The 19,255-nt window shown below is 31.2% G+C and overlaps 1 protein-coding gene and 2 long non-coding RNA genes across 6 annotated transcripts in view; 1 reads left to right on the top strand and 2 right to left on the bottom strand.

Annotated features, from left to right (window-relative positions):
- Positions 1-19,255, top strand: part of LOC140669652 (protein gustavus-like) — a 151,358-nt gene that overhangs the window by 71,138 nt on the left and 60,965 nt on the right. For 3 of the 4 annotated variants that reach the window (XM_072899698.1, XM_072899683.1, XM_072899694.1), the window contains exon 1: positions 16,597-19,003. The exons of the other annotated variant lie outside the window; for it this stretch is intronic. The gene's annotated coding sequence lies outside the window, so the exon portion shown is untranslated. Of the gene's footprint in view, positions 1-16,596; positions 19,004-19,255 lie in introns of those variants that run through there. 4 annotated transcript variants of the gene reach the window in all.
- The window catches only part of LOC140669755 (uncharacterized), a 54,356-nt gene that overhangs the window by 1,909 nt on the left and 33,192 nt on the right, over positions 1-19,255 (bottom strand). The window lies entirely within an intron of this gene.
- LOC140669763 (uncharacterized) lies at positions 6,948-12,285 on the bottom strand. Its single transcript, XR_012047401.1, has 4 exons — positions 11,408-12,285; positions 8,871-8,992; positions 8,358-8,464; positions 6,948-8,168 (listed from the first exon to the last, which is right to left on the bottom strand). It is a non-coding gene; the product is annotated as an uncharacterized lncRNA (long non-coding RNA).

Raw genomic sequence — 19,255 nt, 5'->3', positions numbered from 1 at the left:
TGTGCGACGCCGAGGCATTTATCGAGGACCGTTATATAACGCAGGGAAACGTCATAAAGCCATCCGGGGATCTTTGCGATTAATGGCACGGATAAAACCCCCCTCGTCCCTCCGCCGAATTCACTCCATGTCCGTATCGTAAAACCGTGGAAATTCGACGGTGCGAAATTCCCGAAATGTCGTATCGTCCTTTCGCTCGACCGGCGATAGATGTCATGCGCTTTTCTCCAGAATTGGCGTTTATCTGACTGAGATGGAAGTTGCGAGATGCAGTTAAAAAAGCAGGAAAGAAGCGAGATGACATTCTAACATCGTGCATCTGGCGAGAATACGATTACGAATGGCAAACGATGTGTTTGGGTAAGCAACGGTGCTGTATATATTTCCCGGGAAATTACACGCGAACGATCCTTTGAAAGAAATCAAATTTCTTTCTTCAACATGATGTCTTTGTGCATATCGGGAGCGCGAAGAAAACCGATGTTTTTGCCATAAGTTGCGGTCAGTACGATCGTAGCCAAGCCGAGACATTTCTACAGTTTTTGCTGCACCGGAATTCGGCATTTGAAATTTTCTTTGCCTTTACATACGCGCGATATAATATTTTTGCTCAAATGACGAGAAGAAAACGCGTATTTTACGCAGTTGATTCAATGTTTCTCTATATTTGTGTCTTGATAATCTCCTACAGAAATTGAATAACAAGCGCCATACGTTAGTAGTACCGGACGCGGCTGAAGTAGTTTTTGTCTTCGGGGGATATACATATATGTATATCCTCTCGCGTGTAAAATTGTATAAATTATCGGCGGCACGTTCGTAACGTGTTCAAGTGTAACACATGTGTTTCGAATATATAGTATACGTTCTCTTATGTCAAGAGTTAATTCAGAATAAAGAAAACGCGTCCTTGAACTTTTTCTTTATACCACTATTTTTAGCATTTAATGACTACTAACAAGAATAAATAGAACAATTTTTGTATTTCTTAATAAAAAAAAAGAAAAAATCTAAGATATCTTAAAATATATATATTTATATAGTATTTGTATTTTTTTATATTTAAATTTTATTTCTTATTAAAATAATTAAAAAAAAATATATATATACATATGTATATACATATCTTAATAAATTCTTTTTTATATAATACTTATACATAAATAAAAATACGATATAATGATGTATATATAATTATCGTTCTTTTTTTTCAATAGATTTAGATTCCAAATTTCACCCAAACAAAATCATTCCCTACTTATTGCATGAAAATTATTCTTGTCGAAATTATCTCTGTTAACTTTAATCAAATTGTAATCAGTAAATATTATTGATACAATTATCGAATAAGCAGTCTGAAAAATATTAACGGATGACAAGAATTTGATTTCCTCTCATTTCTATTGGTATCAACGATAAAGAAATGTCAACAGTTCTAAAATTAAATCGGAAAAACATTTCTCTAGTTAGAAATATCGCGTTCTCAAAGTCTACCTGGAAAGGAAGATAAGTCTAGCGATAAAGAAGATGGAAATTTCATCTTAGAACTATTAATATTATCGACATGCTCAGAAATTGTATTTCGTAGGAGTATCTCGAAAGTTCCACATATTTGCGTGGTCTTTAATCGTTGTTAAGGGAATGCCGAATTATCAACTGAGTTCTAACCTAACAAAACAATATATTTATTATGCAGCACATTTTTTGCAGGCGAATACTTTTTATCTAGGGTTCTAAGCTCATTTCTAAAAGTTTACAAATATTCTTTCATGCAATTCTGAGAGGGGAAAATTTATTTTATTTTATGTGCATGAATTGCAATTTTTATATTAAGCAAATATATTGTTTTGTTAGGTTAAAACGTGGTCGGTAGTTCGGTATCCCCTTAAAGAGCGCGCAATTTATTTTCTAATTTAATAAAGTAAGATATTCGACTCTTATTTTAAAGGTCAATCACCACGGGCGTCGATTAAACTTGACTAACGACTTAATTAAACGTCGACAAGTCAATTGGACTGTAATTGGTAAAACGTGCAACTGAAAGAAACCGACTTAACTATCGCGTTCAAGAAAAATAACCAATTTTTTATATCCTCAGAGAAGGACAATTAAATTAAAAAGAAATATCCTTAACGAATAATAATTCTAACAGAGTAATAAATAATAATATGTAAGCTAAAAGAAAGCAATATATAATATATAAAATTGAAATAAAATTATTTTTCAATAACACTATTTTGCAAGACATTTTTTACACTTGGAGATGTCAAATGCAATCTTCTTTACACAATTTATAATTTCTGATAGAGCTTATATGTATATTACGTCACGCATCTTTTGAATCTTGAAGTTTACAAATAATCTCAATAATTTTCTTTTTTTCTTCTGCAAAATATCTATCTTTTTCCTGTATTTTATAATCTTTTGTTTTTTTCCCTCTATTTTCTTAACTTTTTCCTATATTTACTTCTATTTTCTTTAATTATCGCGAATATTTTTGAAGATTCCGCTTTAAGTAACCAACCATCCTAACTCTTTGCGTCGAAATCGTTCTGCATCTGTATAAAGGTCGTTAAAAATTAATAAATTACTTACTCAACAAATTCCTTATATCTTTTTGTATCATCTTGCAGATATATTTTTTAATCCCGCTCGAATCGAAATCGATAAATAATCAATTGACGTACTTCGAAGCTCTTCGTGACTAAACACTTTCCGCCATCTTACTCCTACCTAATCTAACCATGTGTTTTCCAAACTTTAGTGCCACCATGTTGTCATCTTTATATTTAACAACAATGAGGACAGGTCCTAACTTGGTAATGAAAACTTGGTTTGGAACACAGCCATGATCTCTCTCTTCCAACCGTCGATTCGAAATCTTTTGCCGGATGCAGGTATGAAGTTTTCCTCTGTATCTAGGTGAGCAGAATTGAAAGGGAAGAGTGCTGAAAAGGGCAGGTGCGTATCTATACGTACCTATTTACGCATTTACGGTCGCTGCACGCAGTTGCGGCCCCTCGGCGCTCGCGGAGAGAAAGAATCGAGGCTATATCCAATTATTAAAATTAGAGGCTCCGTCGCCTTCGGTGAAACACTCTGGTAACCGATCCCGCTGCAACTCGATTTCTCATCCTCATCCTCGTCGTCTCTTCTTCTGCTTCTCCTTTTTCTTTCTTTTGTTGCCGGTTTCTCTCTCTCTCTCTCTCTCTCTCTCTTCGCTCATCGTTTTTGTGGTTTTCTTTAGCTCAGCTTCTTTTCGCTTTTTTCTCTTGTCTCTTTTTTTATAAATTGATATCAATTTTTTCTTCATTATTTTTTCCTTCTGTGTTATCCTTTATTGATTTCATAATTAATAATCGAAATAATTTTCCATCAATTTCGAACTATCATCTTTTTACATGATTCATAATTCGGGATAAACCTCCATTAAAAATTTATCTAAATATATTTGAAGAATTGCATAAAATGCAATAAAATGCACATTAATGCGAAACATCAAAATACGCAAATATATATTTAGATTTCTGTCGCGAATAATAAATATTCAAAATGGGTTTGAGAAAATGTAGATCTACTAAAAGAGAACATACCCATATTCTCTGTTCTCGTCTATTTTGCTTCCCTCTCTCTCTATAATATCTCTGTAATCTTTAATTAAATCAAACTTGAACATGATAATATACAGCGATAGACATATTAGTGCCGCAGTCACTTATATCTTTCATACTTTCTTCAAGAGAGTCTAATTTCATGGTATTTAATAAAGGCTTTTTTCTTTTTTTTTTTTTTATTCCCTACACGTACCACGAATGGGAAGAGCCTTTGCAGGAAGCCGTCGTTTCATCCAGCCTTTCAAACTGCCATTTTTGTTCTACTTTTCCTCGGTCTTACTGGTTATCCGTAGGTATGATGATCGATACGTGAATAGACGCTTCGCCGATTCCCACCCCATTTTCTCACCCCACTTCACCTCACCTCACCTCATCAATCCAGCAATGTCCAGAACGATATCGACGCAATGAGAGACGGCAGTGATGCAGCAGTTCGCAATATGTATTTTCCGAGAGAATTGCAAATCCGCACTCTCCCCGAGTTGCATTCTCGCCTCCGCCAAATCCCGGTCATCCCCGGTAGACAGGTTGTTTTTTTAGCACGAATCATCACGCGTAGTGGCTTCTGAAATCGTGTCAGTTTGACGAAAACGCGACTATAAAATTCGATATGGAACAGAATGGTTGAAAAAAAGAGAGAGATAGGGGAAAATATTGTTAAAATAATTAGAGCTATCTAATATTACGTGTAATTTGACGCTTCGTCGAGATTCCGTTCGTATCGCGATATAGTTGTTCGTTATATGATCTGTTATATTTGCGCGATATTCGCATCAGTAGATTTAATATTTTCCGGAATGCACGCAAATATTATCTGCGGCATTGAATACGATAATACAACAGTTAAATGTATTTTTAAACGTATTCTTTTATGGGATAAAAGCTAATCGAATTTTTATTTATTGTTAATTATTTGGCATCAATATTAGATACATATTACGTATTTTTAATATACCAGTTGAATTTAAATTATATTTACTTGACACACATTATCACTTTTGTAATAAAACGAGAAAAAATGTCAAGCGTCATTAGATTTAATATTTTCTGAAATGCACAAATATTATGCGGTATCAAATATAATGATACAAGTTAAATCTATTCAAATATATGGGGTGTGAGAATGGAATTTAAGATTATTGTTATTTAAATAATATTATAGGATTTTCATAATTTTTGACAATTATTAGATTTAACAAGCAATAATTTGCTACATTTTTTTGCTATCTTTGTATATAATTAATTTTTGTTTTTAAAATTTTTTTTTCTTGATTTTTATCAATATCTCCTATACTTGTCGTAATTACAATATGGAAAGCACCAGAAGCTACGATTTGCGAGTTGTACGTATTCTGCAACAATATGTCATTTATATGCGTTATCTAACAAACATGGCTACAAATTTTCAAATTCTCTGACGTCCTACGCGAAAATAATCGATAGCCTGCTTTCAGATGCAATCGCAATTCGATGCAATCCAACGTGGTTTCCGCGATGGATGCGACTTGTTTATTTTGTTGACCATTTGTAAAGCCAATCCACAGAGATATTTGGCGCTCACACTCAAATTAAACATTTAGGGAACATTTAGTTTGTAAATTTGCAGTATTATTTCTGAAACATTAATCAGTTGTTTACGTTAAATACATTCTAAAGAAAGCTCGAAATTTTCTTATTAATTCAAATAACTTCTTTTTTGTCTATTTCTTCTCTTTTGCTTTTCTGCGAAAAGCTTTACTATCATATTATAACAAATTCAATTTTGTACAACTTCAATATGAGAAGCTTAAATATTTTATAACTGGATAAATATAAATTAAATTAAAATAAAATCTTAAAATAAAATTTACAATAAAGTTTAGATGAGGTATATTTTAATTGAAATGTAAAAATATTTTAGAAATATATAATATTATTATTAACATATATCGAGCAAATAATTAATAAATAAATTAATATAATTAATAGAATATTAATTAATATTAATAGAATAGATAATGATTAATAGAACTTGGCTTATATTTTACCAATTTTTCCTGAAAAATTCAGTAGAATCTAAATATATCAAATATATATAAAAAAAGCTCTAAAAACTAGGTATATTATATCAAAATAAAAGAGCATCTCCGAGAGAATTTAAAATTTAAAATGAAAAATGAAATTATATACTTTTTCTGAGATATATATATATATATATATATATATATATATATATATATATATTTATTTATTTATACAATATAATATCAAGATTTATAAAAAATTTAATGCTATTAACGGACACATTAAATAAAGTTATTAATCAAAAAGGATTCTCTAACATTATATTTTTTATAACACAAAAATTTTCTTTTATATCAAATATAAGCTTTTAAAAAAATAAACATTTATTACAATTAATTAATGGATGATATATGTTACATTTCTGAAATTATGATATTTATTTAAATAAACACATTTATTTAGCAATTATTAGTTTAATTATAAATTAGTTTTATTATAATTCTCTCTCTCTCTCTCTCTCTCTCTCCCTCCCTCCTTCCCTCCCTTTCCTTCCTTTCTCTCTCTCTTCCTCCCTCCCTCCCTTCCCCTCTCTCTCTATCTGTCTATCTATTTACCTAGTTCTGCATACAAATTTTACATGCTTTTGTTCTACTTCCAAGTAAGAGAAATTTTAAATTCTGAATCCTGCGAATGCACGAAACGAAAAATGTATATGACATATTAAAGATTGACTTTTGAAACTTGGAAAAATTCAGGTAACAAAAAACGAAGATATTTTATCATTCTATAAACAAACTGTATATATGTCGGAAATCATAATACAATCAAAAATACAATATTTCTTTAGATAAACATGAATTGAAAATGTAGAGAAAACTTATCTTATACGAGACTCTTTCGAAAAAAAATAACTTTAAAGATTGGAAAATAAATAACATGTTTTTTCTAGTTTAAATAACTTCAATCTTGCGTTATTTATTTTTTAATTTATCTTAATAATAACGATTGTTAAGATGATACATTTTCTTTACTAAAAAATTGAAAGTTATGTATTTTTTACATTTCGTTTATTTCTCTTTTTTTTTTTAGAAAACTTAAGATATTTTAAATCTTTTTACTAAATGAAACGTTACTTTTTTATCCATTAGTTCTGTCGAAACGAATTAGATGATATATGATATAAAATCTTTAGAAATCAATCAAGTTTTAAAAAGTGTAAATGTGTTTTCAATTTTCAATTTTCTCGAAAAGTCTCGTAAAAAAATTTTATTCTACATTTTCAACTTATTTTTCTTTAGAAAAATCATTTATTTTATCATACTATGACACAAATACGAGGAGACGCACTATTCTAAAAGAAGCCGAAGAACAAGGCAAGACTTGGACTGAACTAAAGGCGTTGGTTATGAATCACACGTGCTGGCAAAACTTTGCGAAGGGCCTGTATTCCTCGTAGGAGCTACAGCAACACTATATACACTATGACACTGATTCTATATTCATAAATTGTTAAAAACTGGAATCTCTTTTAGTTAATAAAATCAATTTTCGAAACGCTGTGATTGAGCACATGTTTTTGCATTTTACTCTTCCTTTTTCCTGTTTCATGTAGTGATGACTTTATGTATTTATCAACAAATATTTTGAATATCCAGGCCGCGATATAACAATAAAAAACATAATTTGTAAAACAATTGAAAAAGAAATAATTCTTCACTCATACTAAAAATAAAATAAATCAGAATAATATTTGATGAAATATTCTTTTCATTTATATTTTCAAGAATATTGTATGGAAAATTCAAGTCGAGTACGAGTAACTAACGCGTTCTGTATGTGTACAAATTATTTACTTTTTTGTTATTTCCATAGAAATGTTAAGTTATACAAAGTAAAAGAATTTTATTAGTTATATCAGATTAAGATAAAAAAAAAAAATAAAATAAAGTAGGTAAAATTTACACATGTACATTAGTCGAAGTAGACAAGTTTTTCAATTTATAAGAGATAACACCGCTTAAGAAGAATTCATTGTGAGTGTCGGACTTCAGACTAACTTGCGAAGATAATGTATTTTACAATTAGCGTGCGTCTAATGTAAGAGATAAGCAGCTGCTAATAGTAAGAGAAAAGAAGATAGAGGTATAGTATCTAAACCATCTCCTCTCTTTAATCCTTGCGGTCTGACCTTGAGACTTTTTTTTTGAGCTTTCTATACTTCTCCTTCTTCTTCTTCTTCTTCTTCTTCTCTGCGCGTTATCGTTTTCTGCGTTTTCTTATTTCTCCTGGACCGAGCTGACGCTTCATCTCGAAGATCGGATGGGCACAAAGACCCGTCAGTCCAGTCGATCCTTCTCTTTCCTTCTCTTCGTCATTACGTCGCGAAAGCAAAGCTCGCAAACTGCTGCGCTGCTTATATTGCAAAGGGCATACTCGTTCGTGAATAAAACACACTACTTGCTAGACAGAGCTGTCACATGTAGAGCTTTTAGCCAGGTACTCTTCGATCAGCGTCATCTTTGATAAATCCTTGACTGATATGCAGGGTTCCTAAATAAGTACAAAAAATTTTAAAGAATATTCCTTGGCTTATTTTATAAAGAAAATCTTATGAACGTATGTTCTAAAATAGCTATTTTCAAAATACAGAAAAAATTGAGAAAAAAAGAAATAAAAATTTCGAAAATTTAAGAAAATGTTTAAAGATATTTTAATGGACTTACTAACAAGTAAACCTACCCAAGTGTTACACTCCGATTTTGATAAGTTTTTCATATGCTGCAGTCTAGCTCAAAATAAGAGACACATATTTTTTTATACGTGCCCATATGGAGGTGAAACACCCTCTTGAAAAAAATCGGTTTTTTTAGTTCTTATATTTCTGAGCGAATTTTATTCAACATTAAAAACCATAAAATTTTTATTAGAAACTTTTTTTTATATCTCTTACCGTCGAAACGGTAAGAGATATAAAAAAAGTCTCTAATAAAAATTTTATGGTTTTTAATGTACTTTAAAATCATAATCAGATTTTTCGAAAATGGCATATTTTTCGAAATCCTCCTTCAATGTTTAAAAAATCTGATAAATCTGTAAAAAAAAAATAACAAAAATATGGGTAGGTTTATTTGTGAGAAACATCCTGCAAATGACTTTTAGACATTCCTTCCTTTTTTGTGGAAATAGGTCTCTTATTGTTAGTTTTTTCTTGCATTTTCTTTTCTTTACTGAAATCGTTTGGAATTTTGTTACCTAAGTTCTTAGTTTGCAAGTTTAATTCAAACTCTGCGTTCGAATTTCACTGCCAGTAATCTGCCAGTATACACTGCCAGTATACTACAGAAAGATAAACGTCCTTCTTGACACATTCGCTTCTGAAATATAAAAACACATTAAAAATTCTTTCAAGATCTTTTTAGAATATTTTTGCATTTATATGCATTGTAGAACGTTTAAAAATTGAAAGGCATAAAAGATATCTTTGTAAGCAAAACAATTTTTAAGTTATTTTTAATTATAGAAAAATGACTGCTTGAAGCACACATCGAGTTCCGGGAAGTTCATTGTTGCGCGAATTTGGTCCCAAGTTTTACCGCAATTGAACGCTGCCCGTCTTTAACGGACCGCACCTTGTGCAGATGCGTCAACAGCGAAAAGCAGATCTGGTTTCTAACGGTACCATCGGGTGCTCTCCTTTTTATCTTTCCCGTTTTAAAGGACTGTGACAACGAAAGGGAACATGTCTTCCTGTGTAGATATTTTTTTTATCGAAAAAAATCAATCAGAAACGAAATACACTCACAGGATCGTCAAAGATTGTTGGAAGTAAAGTTAAAATTAACGGTTAACACATCATGACGTTCTCGCAAACTTTACTCGAGGAAAATATTACATCTGCAAACTCAAAATGCGTGTCATCTAAAATCACTAAATGAGTGTACACACAAGTCGCGTCTCGTCGAGAAATGTCGGGAAGGAAATAAAGTAACGAGAGAATCGCGAAATTTAATACGCGCTTTAAAAAGAATTTTTGTAATTTTTATAATCAATTTGTATTTGCGAGTTCTCTTCATCATTTAAATCGAAGATTTATTTAATTAGATATCTAACGTAATGAATTTGCAAATAGATATCTAACATGAAATTTTCGCAATAATCGACACAAGCAAAGTTCTTTCGTCACAATCTTATGTGCGTAACAGCCTGTAAAGATGAATTTGTTGAAGATTCTCGAATTCGGCACATCCACATGTGTGCAAACTAGAAGAAGAAAATTTTTTTCTTCGCAATTCTTCTATCGCGGACAAAAAAATTATGGAAGTGAAATCCTGTCGTGCATTTAGTAATGCTATGACTTCTAGTAAAAAGTTTTCTGGAATTATTGTATTATTAAATGTACATCATTGTGTGCGTTTTATCTTTAAGATTTCCTGGTCATTACAAATTTCGACAATTTTCAAGTATGATATTCAACTATAATATAATATATAAAAAATATATAAAAAAGAATATCTCTAAAAAATTACCTTTTTAATAAAAAGGTAAAAAAAAGCGTTCAGTTCAGGGACGTACTATACAATTGTGCAAAATAGTTATATTAATTATATTAATTGTTTACAAAAACTAGTGATATATTATTATAAAGAATTGCGTTAAGTTGACAAACATAAAGTAAAATTTTACAAAATGTTATTTTAATTATAAAAAATGTAATTAGAACAATTCAACGCTACCAATTTTATTGTAATATAGCTTTGGCAGCGCTGAGTTGTTCTACATTTTTTATAATTAAAATAACATTTTGTAAAATTTTACTTTATGTTTGTTAACTTAATGCAATTCTTTATAGCAATATATATCACTAGTTTTTGTAAAGAATTAATATAACTATTTTGTACAATTGTACAACACACCCCTGAACTCAACGCTTTTTTTATCTTTTTAGTAAAAAGGCAATTTTTTATTAATTAAAACCCAGTACGCCGCCGACTAAAATCGTTATAGTTAGATAAAAAAATTGTTGCCCGCATGTATATGGTATTAAAATAATCTGTGGACAAATATACTATCGATGTTGGGGTCCAGCTTAATAGGGGATATGCAATAGCATCGATTGCGCACGTCTAGTACATATGAGGACCTGTGACGAGTTTGTTTTAATGGTAACCACTTTTAACACGTGGTAGATTTTTCGTGTATACGCCTAGAAACGCCAGACTTCTAGGTTTTAGTTTAAAAAATCCAGGAATCCAAAGAAAAAAATTCCGAATCTCTGAAGAAAAGAAAAAGAGTTATTTAATTTTACATAATTTATTCATGAAAATGATAATTAAAATGAAAAACTACCGTACTTCAAAAATAAAAAAAAGATTATTTATTTAAGATTTGTTTAAGATTTATTTAAGACTTTTTGATTGTAAAGATTCTAATAATTTTTCATTTTATTGTATTTACAAGTCGAAAAATTTCACAAGTGGTAATTAAAATAATTATTAATACTAAATTCCAGAATTCGAAATGACACTACGTTAGATTGTAACCGTACTTTCGTCCAACTCACAATGAAACCTTGCAAACTCGAAAATTCTAATTTTGATGAAACTTGATCACACCGTGTTATATATTGCGGCTAATTAACATACGCATGCATGTACACTGAGCAATAAAATTATCACAACAAAAATTAAATTAGTTGAAATTTTGGTATAAATTTTATTTAGAATCGCGTATTTTGTTTTATGATCACTTGTGATCTAACTACCGTCAACACCGTCCACGAGTAAAACTACCTTGAGTCAATTTATTATACACACGATGAGACTGTTCAAAAACGTAAGATAGTTTCGCAATCGTCTAGAATCTAGAAAGAACCATCTTAGAGCGCTCGCTGATCACAACTGAGGACCTAGTACTCGGTCGCGAATAGTTATTTAGCTCGTTGTTAGGTGACGGTTGCTAGGGGGGTCAAAAATATATCCCGAGATCCTTCTCGAAATTCTTTTTGAGATTTTTACAAATATACAGGGTGTTTGAAAAGTCGCTAAAGTCAGATCGAGATCATTGAATTTTTTAAATAAAACCACCTTTCATCGCATATTTTTGTAGCTCTCTTCGAAACCTTTTTAAAACATTATTATCTATTTTGGATCAGCCGTTTCAAAGTTATTCAATTATTCTTCCGACATATTTCGAACACTCTGTGTGCCATAGCGCTGTAACGACACGTTTCCTAGGTTCATTTGCGAAAAATAATCTTTTGTGTCCCCCTGACAACCTCTGAAAGTTTGTCGATTTAATTTCTAGGTTTTAGTTTAAAAAATCCAGGAATCCAAAGAAAAAAATTCCGAATCTCTGAAGAAAAGAAAAAATTTTCAGTTCATTCGGATTTTACAATAATTGTAAATATAAGCTGGCGTATCCAATATTCAAAATATTTTTTAAACCGCATTACAATTTATATATACTACATAAAACGTATAATGTTTCAGACAAAAGTTATAAGGTTGCAAGTAAGTGAAATTTTGGTATAAATTTTTGTTGTAATAATTTTGTCGCCCAGTGTATACAGAGTGGTACGATTTTTCTTTAATAAAAAATTTTGTCTGAAGCTTACTTTTAAATGACTAAAAAGACGCACTACGTAGCGGACTTAGTATCGAAAAACTTACAGCCTATAGTCATCTTTTCTGTATGATCATCATATCCAGTTTACCCTGGGTCATTTTGTAAAAAAACCAGTTCTTTCAAAACTTTGTCGTTGATATTAATCTTAATAGATTAGCCGAAGCTATTCTAGTAAAAAAACTTGTAAGAAACTGGTCAAATTTTTTACCTTTCTTTTATATTTCTTCTACTAAATTCTTTTTGACAATCGAAAAGGAGGATTTAGGATCAAGTGGAAAATTTTATATCAGGTTTCCTTTTCTTCTATCTATTAAACATGTCAGACACATGACTTATTAGTAATTTTAGGCATTTGAACCTATTTGTGTGTTTTTCTAGAAGTTTTCAAAAAGTTTTTAATCATATAAAAATTTAAATTGTTTTGAATCTTATTCGATAAGAGAAATTTTTAAAAGATTTTACAAAATTCTGAAAAAAAATTTTTAATTTGGAAAGCTTTAATATCTAAAAAATTTTATTTTTTATAATATGTATGTATATATAATAAAAAATTAAAATTATTTTAAATTTGAAGTTATAATATCGTGTTAACAATTCTGGCGAACGTTTCGATCAGATTTTTCTCATTCTTTTCAGCGCATAAAATAATTTACAATATGTATCGCATAGTGTTGTATTAGAAAAAATTCGACTTGCGCATGGAAAGATCTATGGTTTTTTGTGACTGTCACTATTATATGTATTAGTGAGTCTTTATGGTTTGTTGGCTAGTAGTTGTGTTTTATGATCAGTTATACCTAATGTTAAAACAAATTATAGCTCTAATGCCAAATATTTTATACTTATTATTATAATTTTATAGAGCCTTTACGTTACTAATGAATATTGAATATTTTTAAAGTATTTGCGAATTTTTGTAAATATTATACAATTATTATTTTGCATTTATATATAAAATAGAAAATTAATTAAAATAATAACGTAAGTTATAAAAGAAAAAAATACAATTTAGTTACGGAAACAAAATCTTGGATATATTACTACATCTACGTATCTTTTTATTAATATTTGCTAAAAGAAAATCTTTACACATACATTGAAGGCACTCAATTTTTATATCATTCTTGTTTTATTGTAATAATAATATTTTACTTTGTAAGAATATTTAAAACTTGCAAGACTTTCAAGATTTTCTTAGTTCGGTTAATGCGGACAAGGTATATAAGAATAAAAACATACGCTTTCGTAACCTTGAATTCGTTTAACTTTTAGATGTCCTTGGTTTAGCTTAATGATTATAAGGGTAAAAGAGAACGAAAAAGACAAAGATGAAGGATTTCTTTGGTTCGAAAAAAAATGTTTGGAAATTACGCAGGTAAATTTTACAACCTTTTCTGTTTCTACATGTTTGGTGGTTCTGCACACTGCGTATTTTTTACGCAAGAATTCTGCGTAAATTTTTTTATTTTTATTTCTTTATTTATCGGCAAAAATGTCTAGTGAAAAAGAGAAGAGAAAAATATGCGATATTAATTATAATTATTTTACATTTATATATAATTTTATGAATTTATTTTACATTATCTTATCGACAACTCGTTTCGTTATTAAAAAAAATTCAAAAAGTTCTAATGACCAATGAATATATATATATATATATATATATTTTTTTTTTTTTTTTTATTTACGATTGTTTTTCGTGTGAGAAAGATTCTGAGGGTGTCAATAAAGTATGGCACTGGTAAAATATCTCGAAAATTAGGCATTTGAACTCGAAAAATAGTTAATGGAAAAATATTTTATAGTATTTTTGAAAAGTTCTTGAAATGAGCTACAAGATTATTGAATAAAAATGGAGATTTTTCTGTTTAAAATTGACCTTGAGATCTCCTCCAGAACTGCGTTCAAGATCAAATAGATATCGCTATTTGATGTATTTTATTAAACCGTACAACTTTTGTATGGAACATTTTCTTTTCAAATGCCTAATTTTCGAGATATTTCACCGGTCTCATACTTTATTAACACTCTGAATGATGATCTTTCAAACAACGCGAGTTCAAGTGGAAGTTCTGTTCACATATGTATAAATAAATGGAACGGATACAAAGCAAGATTTTTAATCTTTTTAAAAAATAATACGCCGTTATTAATATAAAAAAATAATAGATCTTTAATTTATCTGTTCTCACATTGTGATTATTCTTATGCAGACAATAATCACATTTTCTCAAGAGTTTTTAACTCGTCGTTGTTGACGTAAATCTCACAGACCCAACTTTAAATTTTAATTAATTACAAAACTATACATAATGATTAGATTCAAATAAATAAAACACACATATAATGAAATTCAAGAATGTTATCATTTTTTTCACAAGGCAGCTAAGAAAAGTTACAAATATATAAATTTTTTTACACTTCTGATTCAAAACAACATAATAGTTCTTTTTCTTAAATCAAATTAAATAATATCTTTATAAATAAATACTAAATTAAAAAAAAAATAGTTTTTAGAAATGAATCGATTATTTTAGGCTTCTGTGTTTTCAGCTGCTTGTCACGGGCAGAGATGCGTACAAATTAAAAAATACCTAGCTTTGAAAATCGTCTCACGTCTCTCAGACCCGACATCAACGACGACAGGTTAAATATCTTTGAACTTCTGAAAATCTAAAGTTTCCAAGTTGCTTCAGAGTTATTTAATTTTACATAATTTATTCATGAAAATGATAATTAAAATGAAATATATATAAAAACTACCGTACTTCAAAAATAAAAAAAAGATTATTTAAGATCTGTTTAAGATTTATTTAAGACTTTTTGATTGTAAAGATTCTAATAATTTTTCATTTTATTGTATTTACAAGTCGAAAAATTTCACAAGTGGCAATTAAAATAATTATTAATACTAAATTCCAGAATTCGAAATGACACTACGTTAGATTGTGACCGTACTTTCGTCCAACTCACAATGAAACCTTGCAAACTCGAAAATTCTAATTTTGATGAAACTTGATCACACCGTGTTATATATTGCGGCTAATTAACATACGCATGCATGTACACTGAGCAATAAAATTATCACAACAAAAATTAAATTAGTTGAAATTTTGGTATAAATTTTATTTAGAATCGCGTATTTTGTTTTATGATCACTTGTGATCTAACTACCGTCAACACCGTCCACGAGTAAAACTACCTTGAGTCAATTTATTATACACACGATGAGACTGTTCAAAAACGTAAGATAGTTTCGCAATCGTCTAGAATCTAGAAAGAACCATCTTAGAGCGCTCGCTGATCACAACTGAGGACCTAGTACTCGGTCGCGAATAGTTATTTAGCTCGTTGTTAGGTGACGGTTGCTAGGGGGGTCAAAAATATATCCCGAGATCCTTCTCGAAATTCTTTTTGAGATTTTTACAAATATACAGGGTGTTTGAAAAGTCGCTAAAGTCAGATCGAGATCATTGAATTTTTTAAATAAAACCACCTTTCATCGCATATTTTTGTAGCTCTCTTCGAAACCTTTTTAAAACATTATTATCTATTTTGGATCAGCCGTTTCAAAGTTATTCAATTATTCTTCCGACATATTTCGAACACTCTGTGTGCCATAGCGCTGTAACGACACGTTTCCTAGGTTCATTTGCGAAAAATAATCTTTTGTGTCCCCCTGACAACCTCTGAAAGTTTGTCGATTTAATTTCCAAACACTCTATATATTTTTAAAAAATCTCAAGAATTTTAAGAAGGATCTCGGCAAACATGTTTAACCGCCACGATGACATTTCCTAACAACGCCCTATTATATTCTGTTGATTATTTCACCTACCAACGAACCTCTGAAAGTTTGTCGGTTTAATTTCCAAACATCCTGTATATAAGTAATAAAATATTTAAATAAATTTTTTTTTATATATTTTAAATAAATTAAATCAATTATTTTTAAATCCATTAAAATTAATTATTATTAAATTTAATTTAATATTTAAATAAATATTTTTTGTACAATTTAAATCCATAATATCATAGTATTAGATTGATTTATGATTGCTTTCTCATTTTCTCGTGCATGAGTGGTATGAGTTCTACACGCAACATTGTCTTGTATCAAAAATTCGATTATTTAAACTGTCGTTCCCATTGAATTTGGAATTCTACATTAACGTTTATATCACGATTAAAAACATACGTGAAGTATCGCGAACGCATATCGGTAAATATTCTACCCTAAATTCATCAAAGAATCTGTCATTCTTCTCCGGCAGAATTAAAATAGACATTTACACATTTGTCTTCGCCTAAGTATTTGCAATCAGATGCAACGAGAAGAGTTCGCTAAAAAAAAAAAAAAAAAAAAAAAAATATGGAATGAAATAAAACGTAACCAATCTAGTTGGACAAACAATACCAATATCGTCCAGAAATATTTCACGTTCTCGATGGAGTGACGTTTATTTGTCGCAAAATATTCGTGGCCAGAACAATATAGTCGTGTCTCTTGAAATAGCAAGGAATACTATACGAATTTCCATTGAAAAAAACTGCTTGTCACGGATGGTCTTTCCGGCGTTTACATCACTCTCTCGGGTTTTAGACGGAATTAATTATTAATCGGCCGACGGGCGCGCGCGGGTATATCGGCGCGGCGGCACATGTACATTTTTTCAGAGATAATTCGATGTGTCCGACCGGCTGGTAGATTCGAGAGAGGTCTGCGAAACCCCTCTGCAAAAGGGAGAACCCTCGTATTCCGTCTCAAACACGGTCTCCGTCCATCTCTATCCGTTTCGCTTGTCTTCATATTCGCTCTCTCTCTTTCTCTCTCTCGCTCTCTCTCTCTCTCTCTCCTCTCTTCCTCTATCTCTCTCTTTTATGCTCTCTCGCACTCTCTCGCGAATACAGTCCTCTCGATAAATGCTCAGTGCTAGGCAGACTTAGGCATAGGCGCAGGGTTTGAGGGAGACCCACTCTGTATTATTCGAGTAACACATTTTATCATAAAATAGACGCGTCGCGTTTATTTAAATGCAAAGAAACACATTCGTCAGATAAATTGCATTTTAACATACGTCCATATAATGGACGTTTATTTGCACATGTTATACTCCGTTGCAGCTAGCGAAATTATAATTCATCGATCGAGTGTTATGCACATACTATTCGTGAAAAAAGATGTATTATTATCGCGTTAGTTAGTTAGTTATATTGTATACTTATATGTTAGTTATATTGTATATACTTAAAAAGAGATTAAACAGGTTATAGAGTAACCGCTAATGTGCTACAATTACGCTAATATTTCTTCTGAGATACAAAAAAATTGCGGCATAAACTGATAACTTAAAATTCACGATGTGTGTCATTTAGTTAACGATGACAGCTGTAAACTAGAGCTGATTGGTTAATAGGTTGGCAAGATAGATATTTCCAGGTAATTTTTTTGGGCAATATCACGGCCTTCGGTCATTATTGTGTACAGTGTGCTTTAGATAATCGTTGATAACGCAACAATGACATGCACGAACAGAGAGCACGTGTTCTGTTACGAATATAGTAGTAATGGAGATTTATAATAATGATAACGTTTGTTTGCGCACTCGCAATATTTACTAAATACAGTCCTATATATATTTGCAGCAAAACTCTCGAAAGAAATTTAGATAAAAACCAAAGGAAGTCACACATATACATGATCCTTTGGTAGAATTGCCGTATAATATAATTTCTAAAATCTACATAAATCGCTATGAAAATCTGCTACCAATAAAGTATAAGAAACATTAAGTATATCAGAGATAAAAATATTTCTCCTTCTCTCGAGAAAATTTCTCCCCGGTTTCTCCGGGGAATTCTTCGTTTTCGCGAAAAAACAAATATTTCCTGAAAATCTGCATATTCGCGTTCATCACGCGCGTGTCACGGGTCGCGGGTCGCGGGTCGCGGGTCGCGGGTCGCGGCGTGTCTACGCCAATGCCGACTGCATCAGCGTTCACACGGGGTGTACCCCACACGATCCCCACATGACTACCCGGTTGCCTTCCCCCTCCATTCGTCCAGCCTACAATTCCCCTTCACCCATCGCGTCCCCTCACCCACCGCTCGATACATGTGAGCTGTTCGCTGTTTCAGTCGTCGTTGGAACGTCGCCGAGGTCGTACCTCCACCTTACCTGGTATATCGACGCGTTTTATCTACGTAAACGGGAGACCGCGCGCGCGCATACATATACTTATACATATACATATATATATATATATATATATATATATATATATATACATACACGCATACATACACACCCGGTAATTTATGTTATACGCACGCGTGCATAAACGGCCGGTGCTGGTGATACGAAGCGGATAAAGTTCCGAGGAGAGAATACGACGAAGACGACACGACAACGAACGCTGTGTGTTTCGCTCCTAAAGGCTGTTGCTAAAGTGTGTGTGCGCGAACAAGTGTGCAATATCGTTATTTCTTTTTATCCGCGCGCGCGCGTCGTTATCGTGGAGAAACGGCGGCGAGCAGTTTCCAAATCCCGCACAAAAACGGCCAAAATCGCGAAAGCCCTCTCTTTCCCCAGCTGCGATACTTACTCTAATGATCTCGTTGAATTATGTCGAGGGATCGTGAAAAGGATGAGAATCCTCGATTCTGTCAGTCCGGAAAGAGTAGTGAAAAATTGACAGCTTTTTCGTAACGTTACGTTTCGCGTAACGTAAACTTCCGAAATTTTCTTCTGACATTAGGCAGTAAGTAGTATAGACGTCACACTTTTTTATTTGAGTAAAATTTATAGCGATACAATAAAGCTCAGATTAAATAGGCGTGGAATATATATATCGTTGCATACAGTTTTTTGTCTTTTTTTTTTTCGGAGTCATCTATTCACTTCTTCATAAAAATCTACAAAAAATGCTTGATTATGCTCGATCGTGATATTTCTTAATAATTTTTTTAATCCTATCAAACGGGTTTTCTATATTCGGAACTTAGGACTAAAG

Source organism: Anoplolepis gracilipes, chromosome 1, assembly GCF_047496725.1.
Source record: "Anoplolepis gracilipes chromosome 1, ASM4749672v1, whole genome shotgun sequence".
NCBI lineage: Eukaryota > Metazoa > Arthropoda > Insecta > Hymenoptera > Formicidae > Anoplolepis > Anoplolepis gracilipes.
The sequence above is the reverse complement of the archived record's forward strand: the minus strand, read 5'-3'. Positions and strand labels throughout refer to the sequence as shown.